Source organism: Physcomitrium patens, chromosome 5 (genome assembly GCF_059467195.1).
Source record: "Physcomitrium patens ecotype Gransden chromosome 5, ASM5946719v1, whole genome shotgun sequence".
Taxonomy (NCBI): Eukaryota; Viridiplantae; Streptophyta; class Bryopsida; order Funariales; family Funariaceae; genus Physcomitrium; species Physcomitrium patens.
Window position 1 is genome coordinate 18,947,862 of NC_143414.1, and position 14,466 is coordinate 18,962,327.

The window sequence follows — 14,466 nt, forward strand, 5'->3', positions numbered from 1 at the left end:
CTCATATATAATAAAATTCCTAAAGAGCATGAGCAACACCTATGAAAAGTGCTATGTCAGCTACAAGATAGTCACTTTTATTGCAAGCAATCAAAATGTGAACTTTGGAAGTCAAAATTCACTTTTTTGGGACATGTGGTGTCCTCCAAAGGCATGCATATGGAGCAAGATAAGATGAAAGCAATGGAGGATTGGCAAACCCGCAAAGATGCTTTTAAAGTTTAGTCATTTTTAGGCCTTTTCAGATGCTATTGCAATTTTATTTGGTAATTTGCTCATATTGCTGTATCATTGACAAAACTATTGAAAAAAGGTGCTCCATTTGAATGAAAACTAAAGCAGCAAACACCTTTAATAAGTTGAAGGAGGCACTCATTACTGCTCTAATATTACAACTGTATGGTCATAATCTTCCCTTTATGTTTGACATTGATGCTTTCGACTTTTCTATTTGAACGGTCCTTCAACAAGACTTAGATAAGTGCCTTCAACATATATGATATGAATCACACAAGCTCAAAAGGATAGAGCACAATTACTTTATACGTGATTGAAAGCAATTAGCGATTGAACATGCCACAAAGGTGTAGTGACAATATCTATTGGAAAAGCCAATGGTTATTTCGATTGACCATCCACCATTGCTACATGGTTTGTATCTAAAAAATATGAAATCGTGACATCATCGTTGAGAAGAGTAGTTGCAGCTTTTTAATATCAAACTTGAGTACAAGCAAGGGCAACAACATACTGTATTAGATAACTTATTATAGAGACCAAACTTAAAGGACAAATCAAGAGATAAGGCAAAAGTCATTATTATTAGTAGTATCATTTTAGATCTAACTAAAGATGGAGAATAGAAGAAAGCTTTGCATTGGGATGCTTATTTCAAGATAGTTAGCAATTGGCTGAAGATGGGTAATATATAATATGAACATTACATTTTTAGTGATAGCTTACAATATTTGAAGTAATGAATTTATGTACTTGACAATGCTAAATTTTGGATGTGCATACTTAAAAAAAGACATGACATCCTAATATCTAGACATTTGAGATGAGAGAAGATTCTACAATGGATCTCAAGGACATGATTTTGGATAAATTTGGATTGAGATGTTTGAGCCTTTGTATATTCTTGCAAGTCATGTCAATGTAATAAAGCACGCAACAGAGCGTCTCTTGGACTAATGTAACTAATTCTATTATTTATAGCACATTGAAAGCAAGTGACTATGGATCTTATTACATGTTTGTTGCACATGCGTCATAATCATAATCCACTTGTCATCTTTGTGGATTGACTCTCGAAGCAACTTTATTTGGTCATGATACACTTCGATATTGATGTTTCAATGCTTGTATGAGTCTTCTTGTTACGGACATAAACATTTACCTCAATAATTACTTATATGATTAAGTAGAAATAAGTAAATATAGAATAATTTCATAAAGTCTTCTAGAAAAGCTTTCTAGAACCTTCATAGATATAGTTTTGATTTTAGATGTATTTGTAGATTAGAAACTTGGCCAAAAAACTAACCATGTATTGGTAGCTTGTGGAACAAGTTATCTCCGTGTAATAGCTTGTGGAACAAGCCAACTATGTAGCGCATATATAGATAACTTACCTTGCAAGATAAGACATGTGGCTAGCAAAGTCAATACATGTTAGAGGTCCTATAGGACATCGCCACGTAACTCTTAGTTAGATAGTATATATGGAGCCAAGAATGAAGCCTTTTTCACTCTTGTCAATGCCTTTCTAGTCTTAGTCTTGTTTCAAGACTTTCTAGTCTTCTTGTTTTTAGCAATAGCCATTCTAGTTAATATTACATCACCTTTTGAGTGACTTTCTGTCAAGGACAAAGACTCGATGAGGGAAAATATACACAAAAGGCTATCTCGATATAATAAGTCAAAATATAAACAAGTAGGTATATTAAAAGGAAACTGGAATGGCTATTGCCACAAGACAAGAAACTAAAGACTCTTGAACCTGGACTAGAAGCAAGAAAAGAGTTGACAGGAGTGAAGAAGCCTTCACTCTTGTCTCTATATATACTATCTAACTAGGGGCTACGTGGCGACGTTCTATAGGACCTCCAATATGTGTTGACTTTGTAGGACACATGCCTTGACTTACAAGGCAAGTTTTTCTATGTGTGGGCTACATAGTTAGCTTGATCTTCAAGCTAACAACATGTGTGGCACATGGCCAACTTGTTGACCACGTTTCTAATCCAAAAAGTCAATTAAAGACACCTATGAAGTCAAAGCAGCATCTAGGAAGTTTCTAGGAAGCTTCTATATTAAATATTATAGAATTAACTTACTTTTATCTACTTTTACTTATTTCTACCTATTTCTATATGTAATTATTAGCTTACATGATTATGGCCGTGACATTACCCCCCCTTCTAGAGACGAGTTCCACAAGGAGCGGTCATCATATGTTGAGGAAATCTATGATGCGACGAATTGTATTCGCCACATACTCTGATCTCTGTTCTCTTCGAAGATGATTGATAGGGCCTCTCAACCATCGGTAGTGTCCCATACGAGGGTGAGAAGACCACCCAGTTATTTGATCATTGTTGAGGCCTTCGTAACTTCCTTCAAATAGAATATTCGAAACACCATCAGGAGTTGTTCCTACCTCTAGCAAAATCACCAAACATCGAGAGTCCCTTCCCAAATCGTGATATCAAACGCATTGTATCTCACCATCTATTCGAGGAAGAACATGTCATTCTTGAAGATCTTCATCTTGATTGCATCGTCTTGAAGGTTGTGACAATCGTAATGTCTCGTCCGACAGGTCAACAAACGAAGATTCTTGAGTTGAATCCACTGGTTGTTGGCTCTCCATCTAATTAGCGTCACAAATGCAAAGAAGTTACAAACAAGGATAGGAAATTGAATGTTATCTTGCCTCAATCTTGTCTCTTTTATAAGAGAGATTTTCATCTTGGTTTCGATGGATGTCGTTGATGAAAAACTTTGACTTTAGTTGATGCATTTGCTAGATTCCTGGATGGCTCCCATGTGCATTCACTAATATCATATCCGCGCCAATGAACAAGATATTTCAGCTTATTTCGGCGCCGCCTTGAGTCTAATATCTCTTCCACCTCAAATTCTTCATTATTATCTACTTTTATAGGAGGCGGTGGCATTTGTCTTCTTCCTTGTATATCCACTGTCTTATATGGTTCAAAAAGAGACACGTGGAATACAGGATGGATCTTCATTGACTCCGGTAGATGTAACCGATATGCAACTGGGTTGATCTGTTCAGAAACAGAAAAGGGGCCAAGCCTATGATAGTCCAACTTGTCACAAGGTCGAGTAGTCTTGATATTGCGACGAAGTAGCCATACCTTATCACCCATGTTGATTTGTGGTTGCTCCTTACGATATAGATCTGCGTTTATCTTTTGTCATTCTTGAGCTTCCTTCAATTGCGTCTTCATTATTGCATGTAACTCTGACAACCGATTTGCCATATCTTCTGCTGCAGGATTATCAACTTTTGAAAAATCAAAAGTATCAAGTCGTGGATGATAGCCATAATTGGCAAAAAAAGGTGTTTGTTGCGTGGAAGAATGTACCGTATTATTATAAGCACACTCTGCCAATGGCAGAAGGGTTGTCCAATCATCTTGTTGGTAGTTGATAGTACACCTTAAATATTGCTCCAAGACTTGGTTTACGCACTCTGTTTATCCATCAGTTTGAAGATGGAAAGCCGAAGATAGCTTTATGTCCACTTTTAAAATCTTGAAAAGTGTCCTCCAAAATCTTGACACAAATTGAGTTCCCCTATCTGATATGATATCTTTAAGTAATCCATGATAGCGATAGATATTATCAATGAAAAGCTTAGCTGTTTCTTCACCTGTGATAGATTTTGTACATGGCACAAAATGTGCCATCTTGGTGAAACGATCTACTATCACAAATATAGAATCATAAGATCTTGAGCTTGGAAGATCTGTGATGAAATCCATAGAAACAGAAGACCATGGTTGTTCTGGTATAGGTAATGGCTGAAAAAGTCCGTAAGGTCGATGACGAGGAATTTTTGATCTTGAACAAATATCACATGATTGTACAAAGTCTTTGACTGACTTCCACATTTGTGGCCACCAAAAATCTCTTGATATGAGTTCCAAAGTCTTATTATATCCAAAGTGCCCTGCTACTGGAAAGTCATGACGTGCTTGAAGAACACGTAAACGTGCTTCTCCTTCTGGAACATATAGGCGTCCTTCAAAATATAATAGATTATTCTTGAACTCGAACTTAGAAGGATCATGAGACTTGGAAGAATTATTCTCGATATCATAAACAAGAGGGTCTGAGGACATACTAGACTGGATTTGCTTGAGAAAAGTTGAATCAACAGTCAATGTTGATTTCATTGTTCGGAGATGAAATTGCTCCGGTTTCAAGAGGACTGTTCTTTGTTGCTCAAAAGCTGCATCTCCTTCTTTTGGTGCAAAATAAGAACGTCTAGATAGGGCATCAAACAAACCTTGTTGTTTTCCTGGCCGATAAGTGATAATGAACTCGAATCTTGACAAAGACATACTCCAACGAGCTTGACGACGATTCAACACACGTGCTGACATGAAATACTCGAGGTTCTTGTAATTTGTATACACAGTGACTGGACTAGAAGCGCCTTCTAGATAATGATGCCATTCTTGAAAGGAATCCACGATCGCAAGAAGTTCTTTATCGTGGATCTCATAATTGATCTCAACTGCTGAGAATTTTTTTGAATGAAAAGCTATCGGATGAAGTTTGTCATCTGTTCCCATTTGTGATAAAACTGCACCCAAGGCAAAATCTGATGCATCTGTTTCCATAAAAAATGCCTTGGAAAAGTCAACACGATATAAGACTGGTGCAGAGACAAACGATGTCTTCAAGGCTTCAAATGCTGCTTCCGCTTCTTGATTCCATTGGAATTTATCTTTACTAGTCAAGCATGTAAGTGGAGCTGCAACTCGTGAGAAATCTTTGATGAAGATCCGATAGTAATTGGCAAATCCCAAGAAACATTGGACATCTCTTACTGTCCTTGGAATCTTCCAATCCATGATTGTTTGGACTTTCTTAGAATCCATCATGAGACCATCATTTGAAATGATGTATCCTAAAAAGTCAACTTGAGTAGTGTAAAATACACACTTTTCCATCTTGGCGTACAATCCTGCATCTCTAAGTTTTTGTAATACTTGACGAACATGTATTTCATGTTCTTCGACGTTCTTAGAATAGATTAGGATATCGTCTTGATAGAAAACGACAAAATTGTCTAAGAATTCACGAAATACATCATTCATGAGATGTTGAAAAGCAGCTGGTGCATTCGTGAGTCCAAAGGGCATGACATTATATTCAAAATGTCCATACCTGGTTCGAAACGCAGTCTTCCATTCATCTCCTTCTTTGATCCGTACTAGATTATATGCTCCTCTTAGATCTATTTTTGTATAGATCTTAGCTTGATTCAACTGGTCAAGGAGTCCTGATATCAAAGGTAATGGATACTTGTTCTTGATTGTGATCTTGTTGAGTCCTCGATAATCAACACACATTCGTAAAGATCCATCTTTTTTCTTTACGAATAGAATTGGAGCTCCTACTGGAGATTTTGAATGGCGTATGAAATTCCTCGCTAAATTCTCGTCAATATATGTCTTGAGTTTAGCCAACTCATCTTGTGATAAACTGTAAATTGGTCCAAATGGTGGCTGAGTTCCTTCCTTGAGGTCGATTGAACAATCATATGGGCGATGCTCAGGAAGAATATCTGCATTCTTTTTCTCAAAAACGTCTTGATACTCCTGATATTGACTTGGAATGCCACTTGAAGTCTTTACGTTTTCAGAAATAGATGCAGTATAAATAGCAAAAGTTGATCCTTCTTTTGCTGCGTGTATAAATGCTTTTGCACCTATCAGTACGGGTTTTATTATACTAGACTTATAATTTTTTACTTGGTTGGTAGAACTATTAATAACGCTTTGGAAAAAGTCAAGTTTACGTGAATTCCAATCTATTCGAGGGTTATATTTTTCTAGCCAGGATAAACCTAAAATAACTGGATTGGACGGGGATTTAATTATGTTAAAATCTATGTAGCTATCATGACCGTCTATTGTTACTTTTATAGGATGAGTTTCATGAGTGACATCTCCAGAAGACAAGGGACGACCATCTATGACTTCTACATGTACTGGTTTAGGTTTCTGTACAAAGGATGTTTTACGACTTTTAACAAATTGTTCATCTAAAAAACATGCTGAGGCTCCCGAATCTAATAAAGCAGAGGCTTTGTAATTCTTAGATCCTAAATATAAGTCTATTATAAAACAAGGAGAGGGTTCTGAGGAGAGGATAGGACCTTCATTAGGAATTGTACAAGGTTCCAGCTGCACGGTCCCTATTGTAGCTGGACGAATCCATTTTCCGACATGTTGTCTTCTTTGACCGTCGTACCCCTCATTTTATAGTTGCGTCTTTTCTTTGGACAATGTTGAGCAGTGTGCTTAGGTTCTCCGCAATATAAACATAATCCTTCTTGACGACGACGAATCTTTTCTTGCTCAGTTAGGGGTTTAAAACGTACCGTGTTAATTTGCATGTCTTCTACTTCCGAATGTACGTTTGGCAAAGATGTTGATGTTGCCATTGAGTAATAACGTTGAGGTTCCCGTGAATGATTCTCGGATCGAAATTCAAAAAGTCGATTATCACATTTTACCGCAAAATCGATTGCTTGACTCAAAGTTTGAGGATCAGGTAAGTTGAGCATCAATTTCTTTACTTCGTATTGCAATCCATAAAGAAATTGACTGATGAGTGCAGCATCATCCCACTTGATGTCAATTGCAAGTTGTCAAAATTGTGAAGCATACACTGTTACTGAGCAATTTTTTTGTCGCAGAATTCGGATCTTATTTGTTGCAACACGAGTTGCATCGTGTTCACCATACATAGATCGAAACTCCACCAAAAAAGCTTCCAAATTGTCCAATATTGAATTTTGTTATTCAAGAAAAGACGAAAACCACGATAATGCAGAACCAGAAAGTAGAGTGCCAATAAACCTGACTTGTGATCTTGGAGTTGGATAGCTTTGCGGTTGAAGTTCAATTGCCAATTGTACTTGATTGATGAACCCTCGAAACTTTGATCTCGTACCATCAAATTTCTCAGGTAAGGCAATTCTTGGTTCTCTACTGCTTATAGGGTGTTGTACAATTGGAAAAAGAACGTGATTTGTTGTAGATGTTGAAGCAGCTCCGATCATCTCTATATCCCCACTTTCTGCTATTCTTGTTCTTTCCTGTGTTGGTGAATTGAGTTGATGCATCGCAAGCATTAACTCCCTCATTTGCTCTTGCATTTGTGCCATTGCACTCTTCATTTCAACAAGCTCTGCCATAATGACACTAAGAAGAAAAATTTGTTTGATATTGCTCAAGATAAAAGAAAAAAAAGACTTGATAACAAAGAAGATACTAAGAACAATATCAGTTTAGAAGTGGGTAATCCACAAACTTCTAATACGCTTATGTCTTGTCAAGAGAAAGGGGTAATCCACTCTTACTCAAGAAAAAACAAAGCTCTGATATTGTAAGTGTACTCTTGTCAATCTGTCAAGGACAAAGACTCGATGAGGGAAAATATACACAAAAAGGCTATCTCGATATAATAAGTCAAAATATAAACAAGTAGGTATATTAAAAGGAAACTGGAATGGCTATTGCCACAAGACAAGAAACTAAAGACTCTTGAACCTGGACTAGAAGCAAAAAAGGAGTTGACAAGAGTGAAGAAGCCTTCACTCTTGTCTCTATATATACTATCTAACTAGGGGCTACGTGGCGACGTTCTATAGGACCTCCAATATGTGTTGACTTTGTAGGACACATGCCTTGACTTACAAGGCAAGTTTTTCTACGTGTGGGCCACATAGTTAGCTTGATCTTCAAGCTAACAACATGTGTGGCACATGGCCAACTTGGTGACCACGTTTCTAATCCAAAAAGTCAATTAAAGACACCTATGAAGTCAAAGCAGCGTCTAGGAAGTTTCTAGGAAGCTTCTATATTAAATATTATAGAATTAACTTACTTTTATCTACTTTTACTTACTTCTACCTATTTCTATATGTAATTATTAGTTTACATGATTATGGCCGTGACACTTTCTAGTTTTCTTTAGTGATAGAAGAGTGTATTGAGGATTTCCTTTCTTTAAGATTCATGTCCTTGATACTTCTTTGTTACTGTCTTTTGTCACCATGGATTACCTTGTGTCATTATTTCAGATCAAAATCCATGCTTCATGAAAAGTTTTTAGTAAGCCTTGTTCAAGCCACTAGGCACTAAACTTTCAATATCTATAACATTCAATCTCCAAACATATGAGCAAACAAAGCATGCAAATCAAAATTTAGAAAATATATTATGGGCATTTGTAATGATTCATGATAATGATAGGAATGAATACTTGATGCTCTTAGAATTTGCTTACAATGATAGTATTCAAGCAAGTACATGTCATTTACTATTTTTCTTTAATACTAATTAGCATCTAATTATGCTAGTAACTCTCTATCATTCCATCAATACCAACAATTGAATAATAGAAGAATTTATATAATAGCTTATAATGGCCTTATAAGAGACATATCATTGCCTCTTTACTATACAAAATTGACAAAAGCAGTATGTAGATAACTATCGACAACACAAGACCTTCCGAGAAGATGATGAAGAATTACTTTTCAATGCCAACTTGCCACTTGCTATATCAATCCAAATTTGTAATCTAACACCTCAATGGCTTGGATTTTTCCACATTTTTGCAGTGATTTTTGATCTTACATATTGCCTCGAGCTTCCACCACATATTTGGATCTATCTAGTTATCTATATTTCATAATTGAAATAATTTCATACCAAGCCAAAGTACTTTTCGGATCAATATCAACCACCACCGCCACTAGTTTTAGTTGATGACTAACAAAAATATGAAGTATACAACCTTTTGGAGTATTGCTACCTTTCTCATGGTAGTAGATATCCACAATTTCAGTATAAAATTCTTTAGAAAGGTTATCCCATTCACAATGCAACATAAAAACTTGCACAAATTTTCACCCATTATCAAGAGATAATTTAGAAATACCATTGAGAGCAAAATGAAGACTTTCTACATTAGTGAAGGGAGATTAACTATAACATGACAAGATAAGATAATTGTATAGATAGTTAGAACCATGGAAGTTTCTAGAATTGGAATTAGATTAGTAGACCAGGTAGGATCTATCATAGAATATTCTAAAAAATCCACAATAGATCTATTGTGGAACCTTGTAGAAGAGGAATTTAAGGCAGTTATATGGATAGGATCCATTACCTAGGAACATTCTAAAAAATCCAAGGTGGTAGAATAAGTTATAAATAGAACTAACGAGGACTTTTTGAGGCATCTAATTAGGTATAGCTTTGGATCCTTTCTCTTAGTAAAATTTGATTTTACATCTTTCTATTTAATTTTATTTTGCTTTGTTTTAGTTTATTTAGTTTTGTCATTCATGTCATATTTTGTTTAATTTTATTCAGTTTTGTTCTTCTTTGTTTTATTCTATTTTGTGATGATGATTAATGTTACCATAGATTAGAAGAATCTTAGATTTTTGAGATAGTCTGATCTTATTTCAATAGCTCTTAAGTTTTCAAAAGCTTACTCATTGAGGCTAGAATCAATGGAAATTGATACGATACATTTTAAATCTCTCATAGAGTAGAAAAAGATTTGACAACATCAAGAGGGCTTATGCTTATATTGTAGAAATTTAATTAAAGTATTCAACATTATCCAAAAAAAATAATGCAACTATAAAATGAAAAGCATGATTGCCAAAGAAGACAATCTATCAGAAAACGAGTTTCTTCAGCTACAATAGAGACCATGCAACTATAATCTTGTATAACTCCTAGTAAAGATCATATTCTCTCCTTAGATCCCTCATCTTATTTTACAATAGAAGTTTATTTACAACCAAAAAATCACAAAGTCTTAGCTTTGTTCGATTCAAGAGCCTCAAGCTATATTATAGACAAAGATTATGTTAAAAAATAAGAGATATTATTAGTAAAAAAAACTAAATCTATAGATGTAGAAGTCATAGGTGGTTGTTTGTTATCTTCTAGAGATATTATGCATGAGATTTTTCCTTTAGATGTAGCAATTAAAGATTATAATAGCATAATAATACTTAATGTAATAAGATCTCGATGTAATTTAATTATTTTAAGATTATCTTGATTAAAAAAGTATAATCCTTAAATAGATTAGATTTCTTATAATATTAATTTTTCTACTAATTTAATCCAAAATCTTGTTAGTTAAATAGAAATACATAAATCTAGTACATCTAAATCCTTATTGGTAGGTACGAGAGCTTTTATGCATACTCCAAAAAAAAAGATTATCTTTTGTTTTATATGCCATGCCTATTTTTGATGGCAAAAAGATGTCAAGTAGTATTCCTAATTGATATCAAGATTTCTAGGATATTTTTTTAAAAAAATGTAAATATTCTTCTCGAGCATCATTCTTGTGATTATTCCATCGATCTTCATGAAGGAGCTCAACCACTATTTAGACCAATCTGTAGTCTATTAAAAAATTAGTTGGTTGTAATCAAGGAATACATTGATGAGAACTTCGCTAAAAATTTCATACATCATTCTAAATCTCCAACCAGGGCTCCCATCTTATTTGTGAAGAAAAAAGACGGATATTTGCAAATGTATATAGACTATCGAAGGCTCAATAAAATCACCATCAAGAATAGGTATCCTCTAGATTTTATTTTATGACTTCTTGATCCATTGAATCAAAAAAAGATCTATATAAAAATAGATCTAAAATAAGTATATGATTTGGTATATATTAAAAAAAAGATGAATGAAAAATTATATTTTTGAACGAGATATGATTATTTTAAATATAATGCCATGCCTTTCGAACTCATGAATACACCAACTATTTTTCAACATCTAATGAATGATGTTTTTGTAAGTTTCTTGATAATTTTGTTATCTATTATTTGGATAACATCTTAATCTACACTAAAAACATAAAAGAATATGAAGTTCATATTTGTTGTGTATTACAAAAACTTAAAGATGTAGGATTATATACTAAGTTAGAAAAGTGTATATTCCACACTACTCAAGTTGACTTCTTAAGATACATCATTTCCAGTGAAGAGCTAATAATGGATCCATAGAAAGTCCAGACTAACATGAATTGGAAGTTTCCAAAAATAATGATTAATGTGCAATACTTTTTAGTCTTTGTCAATTACTATTGAATCTTCATCAAGAATTTTTCTCAAGTTGTAGCTCTCCTTACACGTTTGACTTGTAAAGACAAACTTGTGTCAAGTAAAGAAGCCAAAGCATTGTTTGATGCTTTTGGAAAAAGAATTTACTTTTCCATCAATTTTATATTATATTGATTTATATAAGGCATTTTTTTTTATAGAAATAGATGCATCAGACTTTGTCTTAGATTTAGTATTATTGTAAATGGGAGTAGATGACAAACTCCATTCAGTAGCTTTTCATTCCAAAAAAGTTTCAACAATCATGAGTAATTATGAGATCCACGACAAAGAATTCTTTGCAATTGTGGATTCATTTTAAGAATGGCATCATTACTTAGAAGGTGCTTTGGATCTAGTCACTATATATTTAGATCATAAGAACCTCAAATATTTCATGTCAATACATATTTTGAATTGTTGTGAAGCTTGTTGAAGCATGTTCTTATCAAGATTATTTATTGACTTAAAAAACAACAAGGTTTGTTGAACACCATTTCTAAACATTTTTATCTTGTACCAAAAGAAGAAAATGCATCTTTTGATCAACAAAGAATGATTATCTTGAAGCTAGAGCATTTTCACCTTCAAGTAATAAAATCAATATTGATTATTGATTCAATATTTGTCAAGCAAATTTAATCAAGTATGTCCTATGATCTTCTTGTCCATGATATTAAGAATAATTCTTCTAAGTCTCATGATACTTCCAAGTTGAAGTTCAAGAACAATCTACTCTATTTCAATGGACGATTATATATTCTAAAAGATGGAGTACAATTATGTGTTCTTCAAATTTGTCATGAATTTTCAGTATCCGAACATTTTGAATACAACAAAACTTTACACCTAATATCGAGATATTTTTAGTCACATCAAATATAGAAGGCAGTCAAAGATTTTTTACAATTATGTAATATTCATTCAAGATACAAACTCCTCGCCATTGACCTTATGGATTTCTTTAGCCTTTACCTATTCTAAAATAATTGTGGTCTTTCATTTCAATAGATTTTATCATTGATCTTCTAATCTCAGATTTATATGATTTTATATTCATAGTAGTATATTATTTTACTAAAATGACATATTATTTACTATGTACAAAATCTATCATAGGTGATGTAATGACTAAGCTTTTTCTTAAGAAAATCTATCACTATTAAGGATTGCTTAAAGACATTATATCAGATAGAAGGATTCAATTTATATCAAGATTTTAGAAAATCTTTTTTAAAATTTTAAAGGTGGATTTAAAGCTCTCTTTGGCTTTTCATCTTGAAACTAATGGGTAAACAAAACAAGTGAATAAAGTTTTGAAGTAGAACTTAAGGTGTATCATTAACTATCATCAAGACGATTGGACAACTCTTTTATCATTGGCAGAGTTTGCATACAATAATTTGATAGATTCTTCTATTCAACATCTTTCTTTACTAACTATGGTTATCATCTATAACTTTATATTTTTGACTTTTCAAAAGTTGATAATCCTACAGCAAAAGATTTTACAAATTATTTGTTAGAGTTACATGCAATAATAAGGCATAATTAAAAAAAATTCAAAAATGACAAAAATTTAGTATAGATGTCTATTGCAAGGAACAACTACAATTCAATGGAGGTAACAAGATATGGTTACTTTATCACAATATCAAGATTATTTGTTCTTGTAATAAGTTGGACTATCATAGGCTTAGACCTTTTTCTATTAGTGAATAAGTCTATCTTGTTGCTTATCAATTATATCTATTAGAATCTATGAAAATCTTTTCTATATTTTATATATGCCTTTTTGAACCATATAAGATAGTGAATATCTTGAGAAGAAGACAAATGCAACCTCTTCCTATAGAAGTCGATAATAATTAGGAATTCAAAATAGAAGAGGTCTTAGATTCAAGGTGGTACCAAACTAGGTTGGAATATCTTGTTTATTGGCATGAATATGATATTAGTCAATGCACATAAGAGCTAGCAAAGAATCTTACAAATGTAGCAAAGAGAGTTTTAGCTTTTCATCAATACCATCTATTAAAATTAAGATGAAGAATAGAAAATATTTCATATAAAAAAAAATAAGATCAAAAAAAGATAACACTTTACTTTTTATTCTTTTTGTAGCTTTTGTATATTTTTGATGCTAAGGAGATGGAGAACCAACAACCAACAGATTCAACTCAAGAGCTTTCATTTGTAAACTTATTAGATGAGACATTATAATTGTCACAATCTTCAAAACAATGAAATCAAGTAGAAGATCCTTAAGAACAACATATCTTTCCTTGAATGAATGGCGAGATATAATATATTTGATATTATTGACCTTAGAAAAAACTCCTAATGTTTAATGATTTTATTATAGGTAGGAACAACTTTTGATAGTATTTCAAATGTTTTATTTGAAGGAAGTTGCGAAGGCTTCAATAATAATCAAATAATAGGGTGGTCTTTTTGTCCTAGTATGGGATACTATTAATAGTAAAGAAGACCTATCAATCATCTTTGAAGAGAACAAAGTGTCAAGGACATGAATCTCAAAAAAAAAGAATCCTCAATACACTCTTCTATCACTAAAGAAAACTAGAAAGTCACTCAAAAGCCGATGTAATATTAACTAGAATGGCTATTGCCAAAAACAAGAAAACTAGAAAGACTTGAAACAAGACTAAGACTAAAAAGGCATTGACAAGAGTGAAGAAGGCTTCACTCTTGCCTCCATATATACTATCTAACTAAGAGCTACGTGGCGATGTCCTATGGGACCTCTAATATGTATTGACTTTGCTAGCCACATGTCTTATCTTGCAAGGCAAGTTATCTATATATGCGCCACATAGTTGGCTTGTTCCACAAGCTATTATACGGAGATAACTTGTTCCACAAGCTATCAATACATGGTTAGCTTTTTGGCTAAGTTTCTAATCTACAAACACATCTAAAGTTAAAACTACATCTATGAAATTATTCTATATTTACTTATTTTTATTTAATCATATAAGTAATTATTGAGATAAATGTATATATCCATGACATTA